The 21791-nt window shown below is 39.4% G+C and overlaps 5 non-coding genes and 1 pseudogene across 5 annotated transcripts; all 6 read left to right on the forward strand.

The window, feature by feature from the left end:
• The first annotated feature begins 3261 nt into the window (after positions 1 to 3261).
• On the forward strand, positions 3262 to 3367 carry LOC130386723 (U6 spliceosomal RNA). The gene has a single exon (XR_008896185.1). It is a non-coding gene; the product is annotated as a U6 spliceosomal RNA (small nuclear RNA).
• A 5357-nt stretch (positions 3368 to 8724) lies between these two features.
• LOC130386724 (U6 spliceosomal RNA) lies at positions 8725 to 8830 on the forward strand. Its single transcript, XR_008896186.1, has one exon. It is a non-coding gene; the product is annotated as a U6 spliceosomal RNA (small nuclear RNA).
• Positions 8831 to 11243: 2413 nt separating this feature from the next.
• On the forward strand, positions 11244 to 11318 carry LOC130386749 (U6 spliceosomal RNA; annotated as a pseudogene).
• A 6815-nt stretch (positions 11319 to 18133) lies between these two features.
• On the forward strand, positions 18134 to 18239 carry LOC130386725 (U6 spliceosomal RNA). Its single transcript, XR_008896187.1, has one exon. It is a non-coding gene; the product is annotated as a U6 spliceosomal RNA (small nuclear RNA).
• Positions 18240 to 19909: 1670 nt separating this feature from the next.
• Positions 19910 to 20015, forward strand: LOC130386727 (U6 spliceosomal RNA). The gene has a single exon (XR_008896188.1). It is a non-coding gene; the product is annotated as a U6 spliceosomal RNA (small nuclear RNA).
• A 1670-nt stretch (positions 20016 to 21685) lies between these two features.
• Positions 21686 to 21791, forward strand: LOC130386728 (U6 spliceosomal RNA). The gene has a single exon (XR_008896189.1). It is a non-coding gene; the product is annotated as a U6 spliceosomal RNA (small nuclear RNA).

The raw sequence follows: 21791 nt of genomic DNA on the forward strand, positions 1-21791 counted from the left end.
AATTTAACATTGGAAAACACCTAAAAGCGTTGCCATGGGAACAGGGAGAGAGGCGTGGGAATATAAACCCTATGGAGTGGTAGCTATGGATCAGGGCTAAGTCTGTGCCAAGTTCTGGCCACCTGGTGGCTTGTTTTGGTATAGAAAATCGCATTTGAAGTTTTTCACTAAACGCGGGAAAAAGGGGTGTTACCAATATTTTCTTTTGAAGAAAATTGGTGTGGAAGGTTTTCCAGGCTCCTTCTACATGTGTGGGAATTTTTGGAGTTGTAGCTCACTTCCCTCACATAGCTGCCGTTGACCCCAATGTAAAAATACTTGGAAAATGTTGTGAACATTTTGTGAAAATTGGTGAAAAGTGTGGAATCCCCACAGAAAGTGTCTAGGATCACGTTTTAGGCCATTTTGAGTCGTTTGGTGGTGGTCTGTGGTGCATTTTTTTGGACATTCATATATATTCTTTTTTTTTTTTCAAATTTGAAATTTGAAAATTCATTAATTTTTTTTTTTTGTTTTTTTTAACCCTTTTTTGGCTGGGCTCGTTCCGATCCTGAATCTGCATGAATTATGCTTCTAGACCCTTCCTAGGCCGAGAAAATAACTTAAAACCGATAAAATTGCATTTTTTTTTGTTTTATACCTTTTTTTTGCTGGGCTCGTTCCGATCCTGAACATTATTCGAGAGCGCCCCCTATTGGACATAAAGTATAACTTAGCAACCGTTAAGTAAATACGATCTCATTCTAAATAAATACAAAACGGTTACCATACCAAGGTCAAGACCCCCCTCCCCACACCACGCTCTACAGACATTATTCAAGAGCGCCACCTATTGGACAAGGATGCAATTCAGGTCTATAAGTAACAAGACAAGAAAATAAAATTCACAATAAGTGCTTTTGGTCTGTCATATTTTGCATATAGTATTGTAATAATAATTATAACACAATAAAGGGTTCTCGTCTTCATTTCCGACGAGAACGGCAGGTCAAAAGCGTTGATTTCACGGGGATTCAATCCAACGCTTTTGGTGTCTCTTTTTTGCTGGGTCGTAAAAAAAAAAGTTCTTTATCGACGCGATGAGTGAGGTGGGTTTTTTCCTCTTTTCTGTCGGATAAATAAAGATAAGAACGTTTCTCAGCCACGTTATCTTTTGCGCCATCTGTCCATCGAAGCTTTCCGTTTCTCAGCAACCGCAAATCGTCCAACGTAGGAATCGACTCCTTCTACATGTGTGGGAATTTTTGGAGTTGTAGCTCACTTCCTTCACATAGCTGCCGTTGACCCCAATGTAAAAATACTTGGAAAATGTTGTGAACATTTTGTGAAAATTGGTGAAAAGTGTGGAATCCCCACAGAAAGTGTCTAGGATCACGTTTTAGGCCATTTTGAGTCGTTTGGTGGTGGTCTGTGGTGCATTTTTTTGGACATTCATATATATTCTTTTTTTTTTTCAAATTTGAAATTTGAAAATTCATTAATTTTTTGTTTTTGTTTTTTTTAACCCTTTTTTTGCTGGGCTCGTTCCGATCCTGAATCTGCATGAATTATGCTTCTAGACCCTTCCTAGGCCGAGAAAATAACTTAAAACCGATAAAATTGCATTTTTTTTTGTTTTATACCTTTTTTTTGCTGGGCTCGTTCCGATCCTGAACATTATTCGAGAGCGCCCCCTATTGGACATAAAGTATAACTTAGCAACCGTTAAGTAAATACGATCTCATTCTAAATAAATACAAAACGGTTACCATACCAAGGTCAAGACCCCCCTCCCCACACCACGCTCTACAGACATTATTCAAGAGCGCCACCTATTGGACAAGGATGCAATTCAGGTCTATAAGTAACAAGACAAGAAAATAAAATTCACAATAAGTGCTTTTGGTCTGTCATATTTTGCATATAGTATTGTAATAATAATTATAACACAATAAAGGGTTCTCGTCTTCATTTCCGACGAGAACGGCAGGTCAAAAGCGTTGATTTCACGGGGATTCGATCCAACGCTTTTGGTGTCTCTTTTTTGCTGGGTCGTAAAAAAAAAGTTCTTTATCGACGCGATGAGTGAGGTGGGTTTTTTCCTCTTTTCTGTCGGATAAATAAAGATAAGAACGTTTCTCAGCCACGTTATCTTTTGCGCCATCTGTACATCGAAGCTTTCCGTTTCTCAGCAACCGCAAATCGTCCAACGTAGGAATCGACTCCTTCTACATGTGTGGGAATTTTTGGAGTTGTAGCTCACTTCCTTCACATAGCTGCCGTTGACCCCAATGTAAAAATACTTGGAAAATGTTGTGAACATTTTGTGAAAATTGGTGAAAAGTGTGGAATCCCCACAGAAAGTGTCTAGGATCACGTTTTAGGCCATTTTGAGTCGTTTGGTGGTGGTCTGTGGTGCATTTTTTTGGACATTCATATATATTCTTTTTTTTTTTTCAAATTTGAAATTTGAAAATTCATTAATTTTTTGTTTTTGTTTTTTTTAACCCTTTTTTTGCTGGGCTCGTTCCGATCCTGAATCTGCATTAATTATGCTTCTAGACCCTTCCTAGGCCGAGAAAATAACTTAAAACCGATAAAATTGCATTTTTTTTTGTTTTATACCTTTTTTTTGCTGGGCTCGTTCCGATCCTGAACATTATTCGAGAGCGCCCCCTATTGGACATAAAGTATAACTTAGCAACCGTTAAGTAAATACGATCTCATTCTAAATAAATACAAAACGGTTACCATACCAAGGTCAAGACCCCCCTCCCCACACCACGCTCTACAGACATTATTCAAGAGCGCCACCTATTGGACAAGGATGCAATTCAGGTCTATAAGTAACAAGACAAGAAAATAAAATTCACAATAAGTGCTTTTGGTCTGTCATATTTTGCATATAGTATTGTAATAATAATTATAACACAATAAAGGGTTCTCGTCTTCATTTCCGACGAGAACGGCAGGTCAAAAGCGTTGATTTCACGGGGATTCGATCCAACGCTTTTGGTGTCTCTTTTTTGCTGGGTCGTAAAAAAAAAAGTTCTTTATCGACGCGATGAGTGAGGTGGGTTTTTTCCTCTTTTCTGTCGGATAAATAAAGATAAGAACGTTTCTCAGCCACGTTATCTTTTGCGCCATCTGTACATCGAAGCTTTCCGTTTCTCAGCAACCGCAAATCGTCCAACGTAGGAATCGTCTGTTGTAGCTCCACCAGCAGATAGCGTTTGGTGTCTGAGCAGAGGTACATAGCTAACTGAGGATTAGGCAATATTTGTGTTACTTCGGTATCACATCTACTAAAATTGGAACGATACAGAGAAGATTAGCATGGCCCCTGCGCAAGGATGACACGCAAATTCGTGAAGCGTTCTATCTTTTAAGTTTTAATTCAAAGTTTCGGAGTTCTAGCCAACTTCCTTCGTATAGCTGCCATTGACCCCCCCATTTAAAGGTTCATTTTGGTACGGTAAATATGAAGCAGAAGGGAATTTGGCGCCCCTAGTGGCAAAACAATTTAACATTGGAAAACACCTAAAAGCGTTGCCATGGGAACAGGGAGAGAGGCGTGGGAATATAAACCCTATGGAGTGGTAGCTATGGATCAGGGCTAAGTCTGTGCCAAGTTCTGGCCACCTGGTGGCTTGTTTTGGTATAGAAAATCGCATTTGAAGTTTTTCACTAAACGCGGGAAAAAGGGGTGTTACCAATATTTTCTTTTGAAGAAAATTGGTGTGGAAGGTTTTCCAGGCTCCTTCTACATGTGTGGGAATTTTTGGAGTTGTAGCTCACTTCCTTCACATAGCTGCCGTTGACCCCAATGTAAAAATACTTGGAAAATGTTGTGAACATTTTGTGAAAATTGGTGAAAAGTGTGGAATCCCCACAGAAAGTGTCTAGGATCACGTTTTAGGCCATTTTGAGTCGTTTGGTGGTGGTCTGTGGTGCATTTTTTTGGACATTCATATATATTCTTTTTTTTTTTTCAAATTTGAAATTTGAAAATTCATTAATTTTTTTTTTTTGTTTTTTTTAACCCTTTTTTGGCTGGGCTCGTTCCGATCCTGAATCTGCATGAATTATGCTTCTAGACCCTTCCTAGGCCGAGAAAATAACTTAAAACCGATAAAATTGCATTTTTTTTTGTTTTATACCTTTTTTTTGCTGGGCTCGTTCCGATCCTGAACATTATTCGAGAGCGCCCCCTATTGGACATAAAGTATAACTTAGCAACCGTTAAGTAAATACGATCTCATTCTAAATAAATACAAAACGGTTACCATACCAAGGTCAAGACCCCCCTCCCCACACCACGCTCTACAGACATTATTCAAGAGCGCCACCTATTGGACAAGGATGCAATTCAGGTCTATAAGTAACAAGACAAGAAAATAAAATTCACAATAAGTGCTTTTGGTCTGTCATATTTTGCATATAGTATTGTAATAATAATTATAACACAATAAAGGGTTCTCGTCTTCATTTCCGACGAGAACGGCAGGTCAAAAGCGTTGATTTCACGGGGATTCGATCCAACGCTTTTGGTGTCTCTTTTTTGCTGGGTCGTAAAAAAAAAAGTTCTTTATCGACGCGATGAGTGAGGTGGGTTTTTTCCTCTTTTCTGTCGGATAAATAAAGATAAGAACGTTTCTCAGCCACGTTATCTTTTGCGCCATCTGTACATCGAAGCTTTCCGTTTCTCAGCAACCGCAAATCGTCCAACGTAGGAATCGACTCCTTCTACATGTGTGGGAATTTTTGGAGTTGTAGCTCACTTCCTTCACATAGCTGCCGTTGACCCCAATGTAAAAATACTTGGAAAATGTTGTGAACATTTTGTGAAAATTGGTGAAAAGTGTGGAATCCCCACAGAAAGTGTCTAGGATCACGTTTTAGGCCATTTTGAGTCGTTTGGTGGTGGTCTGTGGTGCATTTTTTTGGACATTCATATATATTCTTTTTTTTTTTCAAATTTGAAATTTGAAAATTCATTAATTTTTTGTTTTTGTTTTTTTTAACCCTTTTTTTGCTGGGCTCGTTCCGATCCTGAATCTGCATGAATTATGCTTCTAGACCCTTCCTAGGCCGAGAAAATAACTTAAAACCGATAAAATTGCATTTTTTTTTGTTTTATACCTTTTTTTTGCTGGGCTCGTTCCGATCCTGAACATTATTCGAGAGCGCCCCCTATTGGACATAAAGTATAACTTAGCAACCGTTAAGTAAATACGATCTCATTCTAAATAAATACAAAACGGTTACCATACCAAGGTCAAGACCCCCCTCCCCACACCACGCTCTACAGACATTATTCAAGAGCGCCACCTATTGGACAAGGATGCAATTCAGGTCTATAAGTAACAAGACAAGAAAATAAAATTCACAATAAGTGCTTTTGGTCTGTCATATTTTGCATATAGTATTGTAATAATAATTATAACACAATAAAGGGTTCTCGTCTTCATTTCCGACGAGAACGGCAGGTCAAAAGCGTTGATTTCACGGGGATTCGATCCAACGCTTTTGGTGTCTCTTTTTTGCTGGGTCGTAAAAAAAAAAGTTCTTTATCGACGCGATGAGTGAGGTGGGTTTTTTCCTCTTTTCTGTCGGATAAATAAAGATAAGAACGTTTCTCAGCCACGTTATCTTTTGCGCCATCTGTCCATCGAAGCTTTCCGTTTCTCAGCAACCGCAAATCGTCCAACGTAGGAATCGACTCCTTCTACATGTGTGGGAATTTTTGGAGTTGTAGCTCACTTCCTTCACATAGCTGCCGTTGACCCCAATGTAAAAATACTTGGAAAATGTTGTGAACATTTTGTGAAAATTGGTGAAAAGTGTGGAATCCCCACAGAAAGTGTCTAGGATCACGTTTTAGGCCATTTTGAGTCGTTTGGTGGTGGTCTGTGGTGCATTTTTTTGGACATTCATATATATTCTTTTTTTTTTTCAAATTTGAAATTTGAAAATTCATTAATTTTTTGTTTTTGTTTTTTTTAACCCTTTTTTTGCTGGGCTCGTTCCGATCCTGAATCTGCATGAATTATGCTTCTAGACCCTTCCTAGGCCGAGAAAATAACTTAAAACCGATAAAATTGCATTTTTTTTTGTTTTATACCTTTTTTTTGCTGGGCTCGTTCCGATCCTGAACATTATTCGAGAGCGCCCCCTATTGGACATAAAGTATAACTTAGCAACCGTTAAGTAAATACGATCTCATTCTAAATAAATACAAAACGGTTACCATACCAAGGTCAAGACCCCCCTCCCCACACCACGCTCTACAGACATTATTCAAGAGCGCCACCTATTGGACAAGGATGCAATTCAGGTCTATAAGTAACAAGACAAGAAAATAAAATTCACAATAAGTGCTTTTGGTCTGTCATATTTTGCATATAGTATTGTAATAATAATTATAACACAATAAAGGGTTCTCGTCTTCATTTCCGACGAGAACGGCAGGTCAAAAGCGTTGATTTCACGGGGATTCGATCCAACGCTTTTGGTGTCTCTTTTTTGCTGGGTCGTAAAAAAAAAAGTTCTTTATCGACGCGATGAGTGAGGTGGGTTTTTTCCTCTTTTCTGTCGGATAAATAAAGATAAGAACGTTTCTCAGCCACGTTATCTTTTGCGCCATCTGTCCATCGAAGCTTTCCGTTTCTCAGCAACCGCAAATCGTCCAACGTAGGAATCGACTCCTTCTACATGTGTGGGAATTTTTGGAGTTGTAGCTCACTTCCTTCACATAGCTGCCGTTGACCCCAATGTAAAAATACTTGGAAAATGTTGTGAACATTTTGTGAAAATTGGTGAAAAGTGTGGAATCCCCACAGAAAGTGTCTAGGATCACGTTTTAGGCCATTTTGAGTCGTTTGGTGGTGGTCTGTGGTGCATTTTTTTGGACATTCATATATATTCTTTTTTTTTTTCAAATTTGAAATTTGAAAATTCATTAATTTTTTGTTTTTGTTTTTTTTAACCCTTTTTTTGCTGGGCTCGTTCCGATCCTGAATCTGCATGAATTATGCTTCTAGACCCTTCCTAGGCCGAGAAAATAACTTAAAACCGATAAAATTGCATTTTTTTTTGTTTTATACCTTTTTTTTGCTGGGCTCGTTCCGATCCTGAACATTATTCGAGAGCGCCCCCTATTGGACATAAAGTATAACTTAGCAACCGTTAAGTAAATACGATCTCATTCTAAATAAATACAAAACGGTTACCATACCAAGGTCAAGACCCCCCTCCCCACACCACGCTCTACAGACATTATTCAAGAGCGCCACCTATTGGACAAGGATGCAATTCAGGTCTATAAGTAACAAGACAAGAAAATAAAATTCACAATAAGTGCTTTTGGTCTGTCATATTTTGCATATAGTATTGTAATAATAATTATAACACAATAAAGGGTTCTCGTCTTCATTTCCGACGAGAACGGCAGGTCAAAAGCGTTGATTTCACGGGGATTCGATCCAACGCTTTTGGTGTCTCTTTTTTGCTGGGTCGTAAAAAAAAAAGTTCTTTATCGACGCGATGAGTGAGGTGGGTTTTTTCCTCTTTTCTGTCGGATAAATAAAGATAAGAACGTTTCTCAGCCACGTTATCTTTTGCGCCATCTGTCCATCGAAGCTTTCCGTTTCTCAGCAACCGCAAATCGTCCAACGTAGGAATCGACTCCTTCTACATGTGTGGGAATTTTTGGAGTTGTAGCTCACTTCCTTCACATAGCTGCCGTTGACCCCAATGTAAAAATACTTGGAAAATGTTGTGAACATTTTGTGAAAATTGGTGAAAAGTGTGGAATCCCCACAGAAAGTGTCTAGGATCACGTTTTAGGCCATTTTGAGTCGTTTGGTGGTGGTCTGTGGTGCATTTTTTTGGACATTCATATATATTCTTTTTTTTTTTCAAATTTGAAATTTGAAAATTCATTAATTTTTTGTTTTTGTTTTTTTTAACCCTTTTTTTGCTGGGCTCGTTCCGATCCTGAATCTGCATGAATTATGCTTCTAGACCCTTCCTAGGCCGAGAAAATAACTTAAAACCGATAAAATTGCATTTTTTTTTGTTTTATACCTTTTTTTTGCTGGGCTCGTTCCGATCCTGAACATTATTCGAGAGCGCCCCCTATTGGACATAAAGTATAACTTAGCAACCGTTAAGTAAATACGATCTCATTCTAAATAAATACAAAACGGTTACCATACCAAGGTCAAGACCCCCCTCCCCACACCACGCTCTACAGACATTATTCAAGAGCGCCACCTATTGGACAAGGATGCAATTCAGGTCTATAAGTAACAAGACAAGAAAATAAAATTCACAATAAGTGCTTTTGGTCTGTCATATTTTGCATATAGTATTGTAATAATAATTATAACACAATAAAGGGTTCTCGTCTTCATTTCCGACGAGAACGGCAGGTCAAAAGCGTTGATTTCACGGGGATTCGATCCAACGCTTTTGGTGTCTCTTTTTTGCTGGGTCGTAAAAAAAAAAGTTCTTTATCGACGCGATGAGTGAGGTGGGTTTTTTCCTCTTTTCTGTCGGATAAATAAAGATAAGAACGTTTCTCAGCCACGTTATCTTTTGCGCCATCTGTACATCGAAGCTTTCCGTTTCTCAGCAACCGCAAATCGTCCAACGTAGGAATCGTCTGTTGTAGCTCCACCAGCAGATAGCGTTTGGTGTCTGAGCAGAGGTACATTGCTAACTGAGGATTAGGCAATATTTGTGTTACTTCGGTATCACATCTACTAAAATTGGAACGATACAGAGAAGATTAGCATGGCCCCTGCGCAAGGATGACACGCAAATTCGTGAAGCGTTCTATCTTTTAAGTTTTAATTCAAAGTTTCGGAGTTCTAGCCAACTTCCTTCGTATAGCTGCCATTGACCCCCCCCATTTAAAGGTTCATTTTGGTACGGTAAATATGAAGCAGAAGGGAATTTGGCGCCCCTAGTGGCAAAACAATTTAACATTGGAAAACACCTAAAAGCGTTGCCATGGGAACAGGGAGAGAGGCGTGGGAATATAAACCCTATGGAGTGGTAGCTATGGATCAGGGCTAAGTCTGTGCCAAGTTCTGGCCACCTGGTGGCTTGTTTTGGTATAGAAAATCGCATTTGAAGTTTTTCACTAAACGCGGGAAAAAGGGGTGTTACCAATATTTTCTTTTGAAGAAAATTGGTGTGGAAGGTTTTCCAGGCTCCTTCTACATGTGTGGGAATTTTTGGAGTTGTAGCTCACTTCCCTCACATAGCTGCCGTTGACCCCAATGTAAAAATACTTGGAAAATGTTGTGAACATTTTGTGAAAATTGGTGAAAAGTGTGGAATCCCCACAGAAAGTGTCTAGGATCACGTTTTAGGCCATTTTGAGTCGTTTGGTGGTGGTCTGTGGTGCATTTTTTTGGACATTCATATATATTCTTTTTTTTTTTTCAAATTTGAAATTTGAAAATTCATTAATTTTTTTTTTTTGTTTTTTTTAACCCTTTTTTGGCTGGGCTCGTTCCGATCCTGAATCTGCATGAATTATGCTTCTAGACCCTTCCTAGGCCGAGAAAATAACTTAAAACCGATAAAATTGCATTTTTTTTTGTTTTATACCTTTTTTTTGCTGGGCTCGTTCCGATCCTGAACATTATTCGAGAGCGCCCCCTATTGGACATAAAGTATAACTTAGCAACCGTTAAGTAAATACGATCTCATTCTAAATAAATACAAAACGGTTACCATACCAAGGTCAAGACCCCCCTCCCCACACCACGCTCTACAGACATTATTCAAGAGCGCCACCTATTGGACAAGGATGCAATTCAGGTCTATAAGTAACAAGACAAGAAAATAAAATTCACAATAAGTGCTTTTGGTCTGTCATATTTTGCATATAGTATTGTAATAATAATTATAACACAATAAAGGGTTCTCGTCTTCATTTCCGACGAGAACGGCAGGTCAAAAGCGTTGATTTCACGGGGATTCGATCCAACGCTTTTGGTGTCTCTTTTTTGCTGGGTCGTAAAAAAAAAAGTTCTTTATCGACGCGATGAGTGAGGTGGGTTTTTTCCTCTTTTCTGTCGGATAAATAAAGATAAGAACGTTTCTCAGCCACGTTATCTTTTGCGCCATCTGTACATCGAAGCTTTCCGTTTCTCAGCAACCGCAAATCGTCCAACGTAGGAATCGACTCCTTCTACATGTGTGGGAATTTTTGGAGTTGTAGCTCACTTCCTTCACATAGCTGCCGTTGACCCCAATGTAAAAATACTTGGAAAATGTTGTGAACATTTTGTGAAAATTGGTGAAAAGTGTGGAATCCCCACAGAAAGTGTCTAGGATCACGTTTTAGGCCATTTTGAGTCGTTTGGTGGTGGTCTGTGGTGCATTTTTTTGGACATTCATATATATTCTTTTTTTTTTTTCAAATTTGAAATTTGAAAATTCATTAATTTTTTGTTTTTGTTTTTTTTAACCCTTTTTTTGCTGGGCTCGTTCCGATCCTGAATCTGCATTAATTATGCTTCTAGACCCTTCCTAGGCCGAGAAAATAACTTAAAACCGATAAAATTGCATTTTTTTTTGTTTTATACCTTTTTTTTGCTGGGCTCGTTCCGATCCTGAACATTATTCGAGAGCGCCCCCTATTGGACATAAAGTATAACTTAGCAACCGTTAAGTAAATACGATCTCATTCTAAATAAATACAAAACGGTTACCATACCAAGGTCAAGACCCCCCTCCCCACACCACGCTCTACAGACATTATTCAAGAGCGCCACCTATTGGACAAGGATGCAATTCAGGTCTATAAGTAACAAGACAAGAAAATAAAATTCACAATAAGTGCTTTTGGTCTGTCATATTTTGCATATAGTATTGTAATAATAATTATAACACAATAAAGGGTTCTCGTCTTCATTTCCGACGAGAACGGCAGGTCAAAAGCGTTGATTTCACGGGGATTCGATCCAACGCTTTTGGTGTCTCTTTTTTGCTGGGTCGTAAAAAAAAAAGTTCTTTATCGACGCGATGAGTGAGGTGGGTTTTTTCCTCTTTTCTGTCGGATAAATAAAGATAAGAACGTTTCTCAGCCACGTTATCTTTTGCGCCATCTGTCCATCGAAGCTTTCCGTTTCTCAGCAACCGCAAATCGTCCAACGTAGGAATCGTCTGTTGTAGCTCCACCAGCAGATAGCGTTTGGTGTCTGAGCAGAGGTACATAGCTAACTGAGGATTAGGCAGTATTTGTGTTACTTCGGTATCACATCTACTAAAATTGGAACGATACAGAGAAGATTAGCATGGCCCCTGCGCAAAGGAAGGTTACCGTTCTTCTCTATGGGGGTCCGGCCCGCGGCACAGCCGCGGGACGGTCCCCTTTGGCGCCCCCTTTCGGCCGCCGCTCCTCGGGCCGGTCCCGGCCCCGGCGGGCACCTCGGACCGGGAATTCGTCCGGTCCAACCGGTCGAACCGACGGTTCGGGGTCGGAATTGGAACGCACCGTCTGCTTTGAGCAGAGGCCGAAATCGGAACGATCGGAACGAAACGGAACGAAACGGAACGCACAGGGGTCAGGTCGGGACACGGGTGGAAACGCCCATGTCGAGGGACCGGTGCGGTGCCGTTATAAACAAGCGTTGTCTAATTCAACCTGTGTCCGTTAAACAAGCGTTTGTCTGATTCAACCTGTGTCCGTTATTGCAATACATCGCTTGTTTATCAAAGAAGGCTTTATTTTCAATGCATTGCTTTAACTGCACTCGTTGTGAATGCTAACCGCCCCGCCACCACTTTCAATGGGGATCGCTATTCCGTAATTTCAACATTAAGTTTAACATATTTATAATTCGAAATTCGTCCCAGCATTTATACCACATACACACTAGGGTCTATAGCATATAACCGAGTCGTCCTCTCACATTTTAATGCATTTCTCAAGATTTAACAGCACTCGTTGTGAATGCTAACCGCCGCGCCACCACTTTCAATGGGGATCGCTACTCCGTAATTTCAACATTAAGTTTAACATATTTATAATTCGAAATTCCTCCCAGCATTTATACCACATACACACTAGGGTCTATAGCATATAACCGAGTCGCCCTCTCACATTTTAATGCATTTTTCAAGATTTAACAGCACTCGTTGTGAATGCTAACCGCCGCGCCACCACTTTCAATGGGGATCGCTACTCCGTAATTTCAACATTAAGTTTAACATATTTATAATTCGAAATTCCTCCCAGCATTTATACCACATACACACTAGGGTCTATAGCATATAACCGAGTCGCCCTCTCACATTTTAATGCATTTTTCAAGATTTAACAGCACTCGTTGTGAATGCTAACCGCCCCGCCACCACTTTCAATGGGGATCGCTACTCCGTAATTTCAACATTAAGTTTAACATATTTATAATTCGAAATTCGTCCCAGCATTTATACCACATACACACTAGGGTCTATAGCATATAACCGAGTCGTCCTCTCACATTTTAATGCATTTCTCAAGATTTAACAGCACTCGTTGTGAATGCTAACCGCCCCGCCACCACTTTCAATGGGGATCGCTACTCCGTAATTTCAACATTAAGTTTAACATATTTATAATTCGAAATTCGTCCCAGCATTTATACCACATACACACTAGGGTCTATAGCATATAACCGAGTCGTCCTCTCACATTTTAATGCATTTCTCAAGATTTAACAGCACTCGTTGTGAATGCTAACCGCCGCGCCACCACTTTCAATGGGGATCGCTACTCCGTAATTTCAACATTAAGTTTAACATATTTATAATTCGAAATTCCTCCCAGCATTTATACCACATACACACTAGGGTCTATAGCATATAACCGAGTCGCCCTCTCACATTTTAATGCATTTTTCAAGATTTAACAGCACTCGTTGTGAATGCTAACCGCCGCGCCACCACTTTCAATGGGGATCGCTACTCCGTAATTTCAACATTAAGTTTAACATATTTATAATTCGAAATTCCTCCCAGCATTTATACCACATACACACTAGGGTCTATAGCATATAACCGAGTCGCCCTCTCACATTTTAATGCATTTTTCAAGATTTAACAGCACTCGTTGTGAATGCTAACCGCCGCGCCACCACTTTCAATGGGGATCGCTACTCTCCGTAATTTCAACATTAAGTTTAACATATTTATAATTCGAAATTCCTCCCAGCATTTATACCACATACACACTAGGGTCTATAGCATATAACCGAGTCGCCCTCTCACATTTTAATGCATTTTTCAAGATTTAACAGCACTCGTTGTGAATGCTAACCGCCCCGCCACCACTTTCAATGGGGATCGCTACTCCGTAATTCACACTAGGGTCTATAGCATATAACCGAGTCGCCCTCTCACATTTTAATGCATTTTTCAAGATTTAACAGCACTCGTTGTGAATGCTAACCGCCGCGCCACCACTTTCAATGGGGATCGCTACTCCGTAATTTCAACATTAAGTTTAACATATTTATAATTCGAAATTCCTCCCAGCATTTATACCACATACACACTAGGGTCTATAGCATATAACCAAATCGTCCTCTCACATTTTAATGCAGTTTCCACGATTAATTTACTTAAGTGATGGTCGAACACGGTTGAAAACTTTCAAAGTAGTGGCCATTTTTCGGCTGGAGGAGCTTATGATAACTTGCGCTCCCCGCCGGCAGCCAATCACGTCTCAGGACGCAAATGAAACAGTCCAATCAAACCATGCGTGGTTTTGGCCCAGTAAATGAAACAGACCAATCAGACAGGAGTGGTTTTTCCGCGAGGGCGGGGGAGCAAGTGAAACAAGTGAAACACAGGTGTAGAGCACAACAACATTCCGGTCGCAAATTCGTGAAGCGTTCTATCTTTTAAGTTTTAATTCAAAGTTTCGGAGTTCTAGCCAACTTCCTTCGTATAGCTGCCATTGACCCCCCCCATTTAAAGGTTCATTTTGGTACGGTAAATATGAAGCAGAAGGGAATTTGGCGCCCCTAGTGGCAACATTTTTTAACATTGGAAAACACCTAAAAGCGTTGCCATGGGAACAGGGAGAGAGGCGTGGGAATATAAACCCTATGGAGTGGTAGCTATGGATCAGGGCTAAGTCTGTGCCAAGTTCTGGCCACCTGGTGGCTTGTTTTGGTATAGAAAATTGCATTTGAAGTTTTTCACTAAACGCGGGAAAAAGGGGTGTTACCAATATTTTCTTTTGAAGAAAATTGGTGTGGAAGGTTTTCCAGGCTCCTTCTACATGTGTGGGAATCTTTGGAGTTGTAGCTCACTTCCTTCACATAGCTGCCGTTGACCCCAATGTAAAAATACTTGGAAAATGTTGTGAACATTTTGTGAAAATTGGTGAAAAGTGTGGAATCCCCACAGAAAGTGTCTAGGATCACGTTTTAGGCCATTTTGAGTCGTTTGGTGGTGGTCTGTGGTGCATTTTTTTGGACATTCATATATATTCTTTTTTTTTTTTCAAATTTGAAATTTGAAAATTCATTAATTTTTTGTTTTTGTTTTTTTTAACCCTTTTTTTGCTGGGCTCGTTCCGATCCTGAATCTGCATGAATTATGCTTCTAGACCCTTCCTAGGCCGAGAAAATAACTTCAAACCGATAAAATTGCATTTTTTTTTGTTTTTTTTAACCTTTTTTTTGCTGGGCTCGTTCCGATCCTGAATCTGCAGGAATTATGCTTCTAGACCCTTCCTAGGCCGAGAAAATAACTTAAAACCGATAAAATTGCATTTTTTTTGTTTTTTTTAACCTTTTTTTTGCTGGGCTCGTTCCGATCCTGAATCTGCAGGAATTATGCTTCTAGACCCTTCCTAGGCCGAGAAAATAACTTAAAACCGATAAAATTTCATTTTTTTTTGTTTTTTTGTTTTTTTTAGCTGGGCTCGTTCCGATCCTGAATCTGCAGGAATTATGCTTCTAGACCCTTCCTAGGCCGAGAAAATAACTTAAAACCGATAAAATTGCATTTTTTTTTGTTTTTTTGTTTTTTTTAACCTTTTTTTTGCTGGGCTCGTTCCGATCCTGAATCTGCAGGAATTATGCTTCTAGACCCTTCCTAGGCCGAGAAAATAACTTAAAACCGATAAAATTTCATTTTTTTTTTTTTTTATACCTTTTTTTTGCTGGGCTCGTTCCGATCCTGAACATTATTCGAGAGCGCCCCCTATTGGACATAAAGTATAACTTAGCAACCGTTAAGTAAATACGATCTCATTCTAAATAAATACAAAACGGTTACCATACCAAGGTCAAGACCCCCCTCCCCACACCACGCTCTACAGACATTATTCAAGAGCGCCACCTATTGGACAAGGATGCAATTCAGGTCTATAAGTAACAAGACAAGAAAATAAAATTCACAATAAGTGCTTTTGGTCTGTCATATTTTGCATATAGTATTGTAATAATAATTATAACACAATAAAGGGTTCTCGTCTTCATTTCCGACGAGAACGGCAGGTCAAAAGCGTTGATTTCACGGGGATTCGATCCAACGCTTTTGGTGTCTCTTTTTTGCTGGGTCGTAAAAAAAAAAGTTCTTTATCGACGCGATGAGTGAGGTGGGTTTTTTCCTCTTTTCTGTCGGATAAATAAAGATAAGAACGTTTCTCAGCCACGTTATCTTTTGCGCCATCTGTCCATCGAAGCTTTCCGTTTCTCAGCAACCGCAAATCGTCCAACGTAGGAATCGACTCCTTCTACATGTGTGGGAATTTTTGGAGTTGTAGCTCACTTCCTTCACATAGCTGCCGTTGACCCCAATGTAAAAATACTTGGAAAATGTTGTGAACATTTTGTGAAAATTGGTGAAAAGTGTGGAATCCCCACAGAAAGTGTCTAGGATCACGTTTTAGGCCATTTTGAGTCGTTTGGTGGTGGTCTGTGGTGCATTTTTTTGGACATTCATATATATTCTTTTTTTTTTTTCAAATTTGAAATTTGAAAATTCATTAATTTTTTGTTTTTGTTTTTTTTAACCCTTTTTTTGCTGGGCTCGTTCCGATCCTGAATCTGCATGAATTATGCTTCTAGACCCTTCCTAGGCCGAGAAAATAACTTCAAACCGATAAAATTGCATTTTTTTTTGTTTTTTTTAACCTTTTTTTTGCTGGGCTCGTTCCGATCCTGAATCTGCAGGAATTATGCTTCTAGACCCTTCCTAGGCCGAGAAAATAACTTAAAACCGATAAAATTTCATTTTTTTTTGTTTTTTTGTTTTTTTTAGCTGGGCTCGTTCCGATCCTGAATCTGCAGGAATTATGCTTCTAGACCCTTCCTAGGCCGAGAAAATAACTTAAAACCGATAAAATTTCATTTTTTTTTTTTTTATACCTTTTTTTTTGCTGGGCTCGTTCCGATCCTGAACATTATTCGAGAGCGCCCCCTATTGGACATAAAGTATAACTTAGCAACCGTTAAGTAAATACGATCTCATTCTAAATAAATACAAAACGGTTACCATACCAAGGTCAAGACCCCCCTCCCCACACCACGCTCTACAGACATTATTCAAGAGCGCCACCTATTGGACAAGGATGCAATTCAGGTCTATAAGTAACAAGACAAGAAAATAAAATTCACAATAAGTGCTTTTGGTCTGTCATATTTTGCATATAGTATTGTAATAATAATTATAACACAATAAAGGGTTCTCGTCTTCATTTCCGACGAGAACGGCAGGTCAAAAGCGTTGATTTCACGGGGATTCGATCCAACGCTTTTGGTGTCTCTTTTTTGCTGGGTCGTAAAAAAAAAAAGTTCTTTATCGACGCGATGAGTGAGGTGGGTTTTTTCCTCTTTTCTGTCGGATAAATAAAGATAAGAACGTTTCTCAGCCACGTTATCTTTTGCGCCATCTGTCCATCGAAGCTTTCCGTTTCTCAGCAACCGCAAATCGTCCAACGTAGGAATCGACTCCTTCTACATGTGTGGGAATTTTTGGAGTTGTAGCTCACTTCCTTCACATAGCTGCCGTTGACCCCAATGTAAAAATACTTGGAAAATGTTGTGAACATTTTGTGAAAATTGGTGAAAAGTGTGGAATCCCCACAGAAAGTGTCTAGGATCACGTTTTAGGCCATTTTGAGTCGTTTGGTGGTGGTCTGTGGTGCATTTTTTTGGACATTCATATATATTCTTTTTTTTTTTCAAATTTGAAATTTGAAAATTCATTAATTTTTTGTTTTTGTTTTTTTTAACCCTTTTTTTGATGGGCTCGTTCCGATCCTGAATCTGCATGAATTATGCTTCTAGACCCTTCCTAGGCCGAGAAAATAACTTCAAACCGATAAAATTGCATTTTTTTTTGTTTTTTTTAACCTTTTTTTTGCTGGGCTCGTTCCGATCCTGAATCTGCAGGAATTATGCTTCTAGACCCTTCCTAGGCCGAGAAAATAACTTAAAACCGATAAAATTTCATTTTTTTTTTTTTTTATACCTTTTTTTTTGCTGGGCTCGTTCCGATCCTGAACATTATTCGAGAGCGCCCCCTATTGGACATAAAGTATAACTTAGCAACCGTTAAGTAAATACGATCTCATTCTAAATAAATACAAAACGGTTACCATACCAAGGTCAAGACCCCCCTCCCCACACCACGCTCTACAGACATTATTCAAGAGCGCCACCTATTGGACAAGGATGCAATTCAGGTCTATAAGTAACAAGACAAGAAAATAAAATTCACAATAAGTGCTTTTGGTCTGTCATATTTTGCATATAGTATTGTAATAATAATTATAACACAATAAAGGGTTCTCGTCTTCATTTCCGACGAGAACGGCAGGTCAAAAGCGTTGATTTCACGGGGATTCGATCCAACGCTTTTGGTGTCTCTTTTTTGCTGGGTCGTAAAAAAAAAAGTTCTTTATCGACGCGATGAGTGAGGTGGGTTTTTTCCTCTTTTCTGTCGGATAAATAAAGATAAGAACGTTTCTCAGCCACGTTATCTTTTGCGCCATCTGTCCATCGAAGCTTTCCGTTTCTCAGCAACCGCAAATCGTCCAACGTAGGAATCGTCTGTTGTAGCTCCACCAGCAGATAGCGTTTGGTGTCTGAGCAGAGGTACATAGATAACTGAGGATTAGGCAGTATTTGTGTTACTTCGGTATCACATCTACTAAAATTGGAACGATACAGAGAAGATTAGCATGGCCCCTGCGCAAGGATGACACGCAAATTCGTGAAGCGTTCTATCTTTTAAGTTTTAATTCAAAGTTTCGGAGTTCTAGCCAACTTCCTTCGTATAGCTGCCATTGACCCCCCCCATTTAAAGGTTCATTTTGGTACGGTAAATATGAAGCAGAAGGGAATTTGGCGCCCCTAGTGGCAACATTTTTTAACATTGGAAAACACCTAAAAGCGTTGCCATGGGAACAGGGAGAGAGGCGTGGGAATATAAACCCTATGGAGTGGTAGCTATGGATCAGGGCTAAGTCTGTGCCAAGTTCTGGCCACCTGGTGGCTTGTTTTGGTATAGAAAATCGCATTTGAAGTTTTTCACTAAACGCGGGAAAAAGGGGTGTTACCAATATTTTCTTTTGAAGAAAATTGGTGTGGAAGGTTTTCCAGGCTCCTTCTACATGTGTGGGAATCTTTGGAGTTGTAGCTCACTTCCTTCACATAGCTGCCGTTGACCCCAATGTAAAAATACTTGGAAAATGTTGTGAACATTTTGTGAAAATTGGTGAAAAGTGTGGAATCCCCACAGAAAGTGTCTAGGATCACGTTTTAGGCCATTTTGAGTCGTTTGGTGGTGGTCTGTGGTGCATTTTTTTGGACATTCATATATATTCTTTTTTTTTTTTTCAAATTTGAAATTTGAAAATTCATAAATTTTTTGTTTTTGTTTTTTTTAACCCTTTTTTTGCTGGGCTCGTTCCGATCCTGAATCTGCATGAATTATGCTTCTAGACCCTTCCTAGGCCGAGAAAATAACTTCAAACTGATAAAATTGCATTTTTTTTTGTTTTTTTTAACCTTTTTTTTGCTGGGCTCGTTCCGATCCTGAATCTGCAGGATTTATGCTTCTAGACCCTTCCTAGGCCGAGAAAATAACTTAAAACCGATAAAATTTCATTTTTTTTTGTTTTTTTTGTTTTTTTTAGCTGGGCTCGTTCCGATCCTGAATCTGCAGGAATTATGCTTCTAGACCCTTCCTAGGCCGAGAAAATAACTTAAAACCGATAAAATTTCATTTTTTTTTTTTTTATACCTTTTTTTTGCTGGGCTCGTTCCGATCCTGAATATTATTCGAGAGCGCCCCCTATTGGACATAAAGTATAACTTAGCAACCGTTAAGTAAATACGATCTCATTCTAAATAAATACAAAACGGTTACCATACCAAGGTCAAGACCCCCCTCCCCACACCACGCTCTACAGACATTATTCAAGAGCGCCACCTATTGGACAAGGATGCAATTCAGGTCTATAAGTAACAAGACAAGAAAATAAAATTCACAATAAGTGCTTTTGGTCTGTCATATTTTGCATATAGTATTGTAATAATAATTATAACACAATAAAGGGTTCTCGTCTTCATTTCCGACGAGAACGGCAGGTCAAAACCGTTGATTTCACGGGGATTCGATCCAACGCTTTTGGTGTCTCTTTTTTGCTGGGTCGTAAAAAAAAAAGTTCTTTATCGACGCGATGAGTGAGGTGGGTTTTTTTCCTCTTTTCTGTCGGATAAATAAAGATAAGAACGTTTCTCAGCCACGTTATCTTTTGCGCCATCTGTCCATCGAAGCTTTCCGTTTCTCAGCAACCGCAAATCGTCCAACGTAGGAATCGTCTGTTGTAGCTCCACCAGCAGATAGCGTTTGGTGTCTGAGCAGAGGTACATAGCTAACTGAGGATTAGGCAGTATTTGTGTTACTTCGGTATCACATCTACTAAAATTGGAACGATACAGAGAAGATTAGCATGGCCCCTGCGCAAGGATGACACGCAAATTCGTGAAGCGTTCTATCTTTTAAGTTTTAATTCAAAGTTTCGGAGTTCTAGCCAACTTCCTTCGTATAGCTGCCATTGACCCCCCCCATTTAAAGGTTCATTTTGGTACGGTAAATATGAAGCAGAAGGGAATTTGGCGCCCCTAGTGGCAACATTTTTTAACATTGGAAAACACCTAAAAGCGTTGCCATGGGAACAGGGAGAGAGGCGTGGGAATATAAACCCTATGGAGTGGTAGCTATGGATCAGGGCTAAGTCTGTGCCAAGTTCTGGCCACCTGGTGGCTTGTTTTGGTATAGAAAATCGCATTTGAAGTTTTTCACTAAACGCGGGAAAAAGGGGTGTTACCAATATTTTCTTTTGAAGAAAATTGGTGTGGAAGGTTTTCTAGGCTCCTTCTACATGTGTGGGAATCTTTGGAGTTGTAGCTCACTTCCTTCACATAGCTGCCGTTGACCCCAATGTAAAAATACTTGGAAAATGTTGTGAACATTTTGTGAAAATTGGTGTGAAAAGTGTGGAATCCCCACAGAAAGTGTCTAGGATCACGTTTTAGGCCATTTTGAGTCGTTTGGTGGTGGTCTGTGGTGCATTTTTTTGGACATTCATATATATTCTTTTTTTTTTTTCAAATTTGAAATTTGAAAATTCATTAATTTTTTGTTTTTGTTTTTTTTAACCCTTTTTTTGCTGGGCTCGTTCCGATCCTGAATCTGCATGAATTATGCTTCTAGACCCTTCCTAGGCCGAGAAAATAACTTCAAACCGATAAAATTGCATTTTTTTTTGTTTTTTTTAACCTTTTTTTTGCTGGGCTCGTTCCGATCCTGAATCTGCAGGAATTATGCTTCTAGACCCTTCCTAGGCCGAGAAAATAACTTAAAACCGATAAAATTGCATTTTTTTTTGTTTTTTTGTTTTTTTTAGCTGGGCTCGTTCCGATCCTGAATCTGCAGGAATTATGCTTCTAGACCCTTCCTAGGCCGAGAAAATAACTTAAAACCGATAAAATGTCATTTTTTTTTTTTTTTATACCTTTTTTTTGCTGGGCTCGTTCCGATCCTGAACATTATTCGAGAGCGCCCCCTATTGGACATAAAGTATAACTTAGCAACCGTTAAGTAAATACGATCTCATTCTAAATAAATACAAAACGGTTACCATACCAAGGTCAAGACCCCCCTCCCCACACCACGCTCTACAGACATTATTCAAGAGCGCCACCTATTGGACAAGGATGCAATTCAGGTCTATAAGTAACAAGACAAGAAAATAAAATTCACAATAAGTGCTTTTGGTCTGTCATATTTTGCATATAGTATTGTAATAATAATTATAACACAATAAAGGGTTCTCGTCTTCATTTCCGACGAGAACGGCAGGTCAAAAGCGTTGATTTCACGGGGATTCGATCCAACGCTTTTGGTGTCTCTTTTTTGCTGGGTCGTAAAAAAAAAAGTTCTTTATCGACGCGATGAGTGAGGTGGGTTTTTTCCTCTTTTCTGTCGGATAAATAAAGATAAGAACGTTTCTCAGCCACGTTATCTTTTGCGCCATCTGTCCATCGAAGCTTTCCGTTTCTCAGCAACCGCAAATCGTCCAACGTAGGAATCGTCTGTTGTAGCTCCACCAGCAGATAGCGTTTGGTGTCTGAGCAGAGGTACATAGCTAACTGAGGATTAGGCAGTATTTGTGTTACTTCGGTATCACATCTACTAAAATTGGAACGATACAGAGAAGATTAGCATGGCCCCTGCGCAAGGATGACACGCAAATTCGTGAAGCGTTCTATCTTTTA

This window comes from Gadus chalcogrammus, chromosome 7, assembly GCF_026213295.1.
Source record: "Gadus chalcogrammus isolate NIFS_2021 chromosome 7, NIFS_Gcha_1.0, whole genome shotgun sequence".
NCBI lineage: Eukaryota > Metazoa > Chordata > Actinopteri > Gadiformes > Gadidae > Gadus > Gadus chalcogrammus.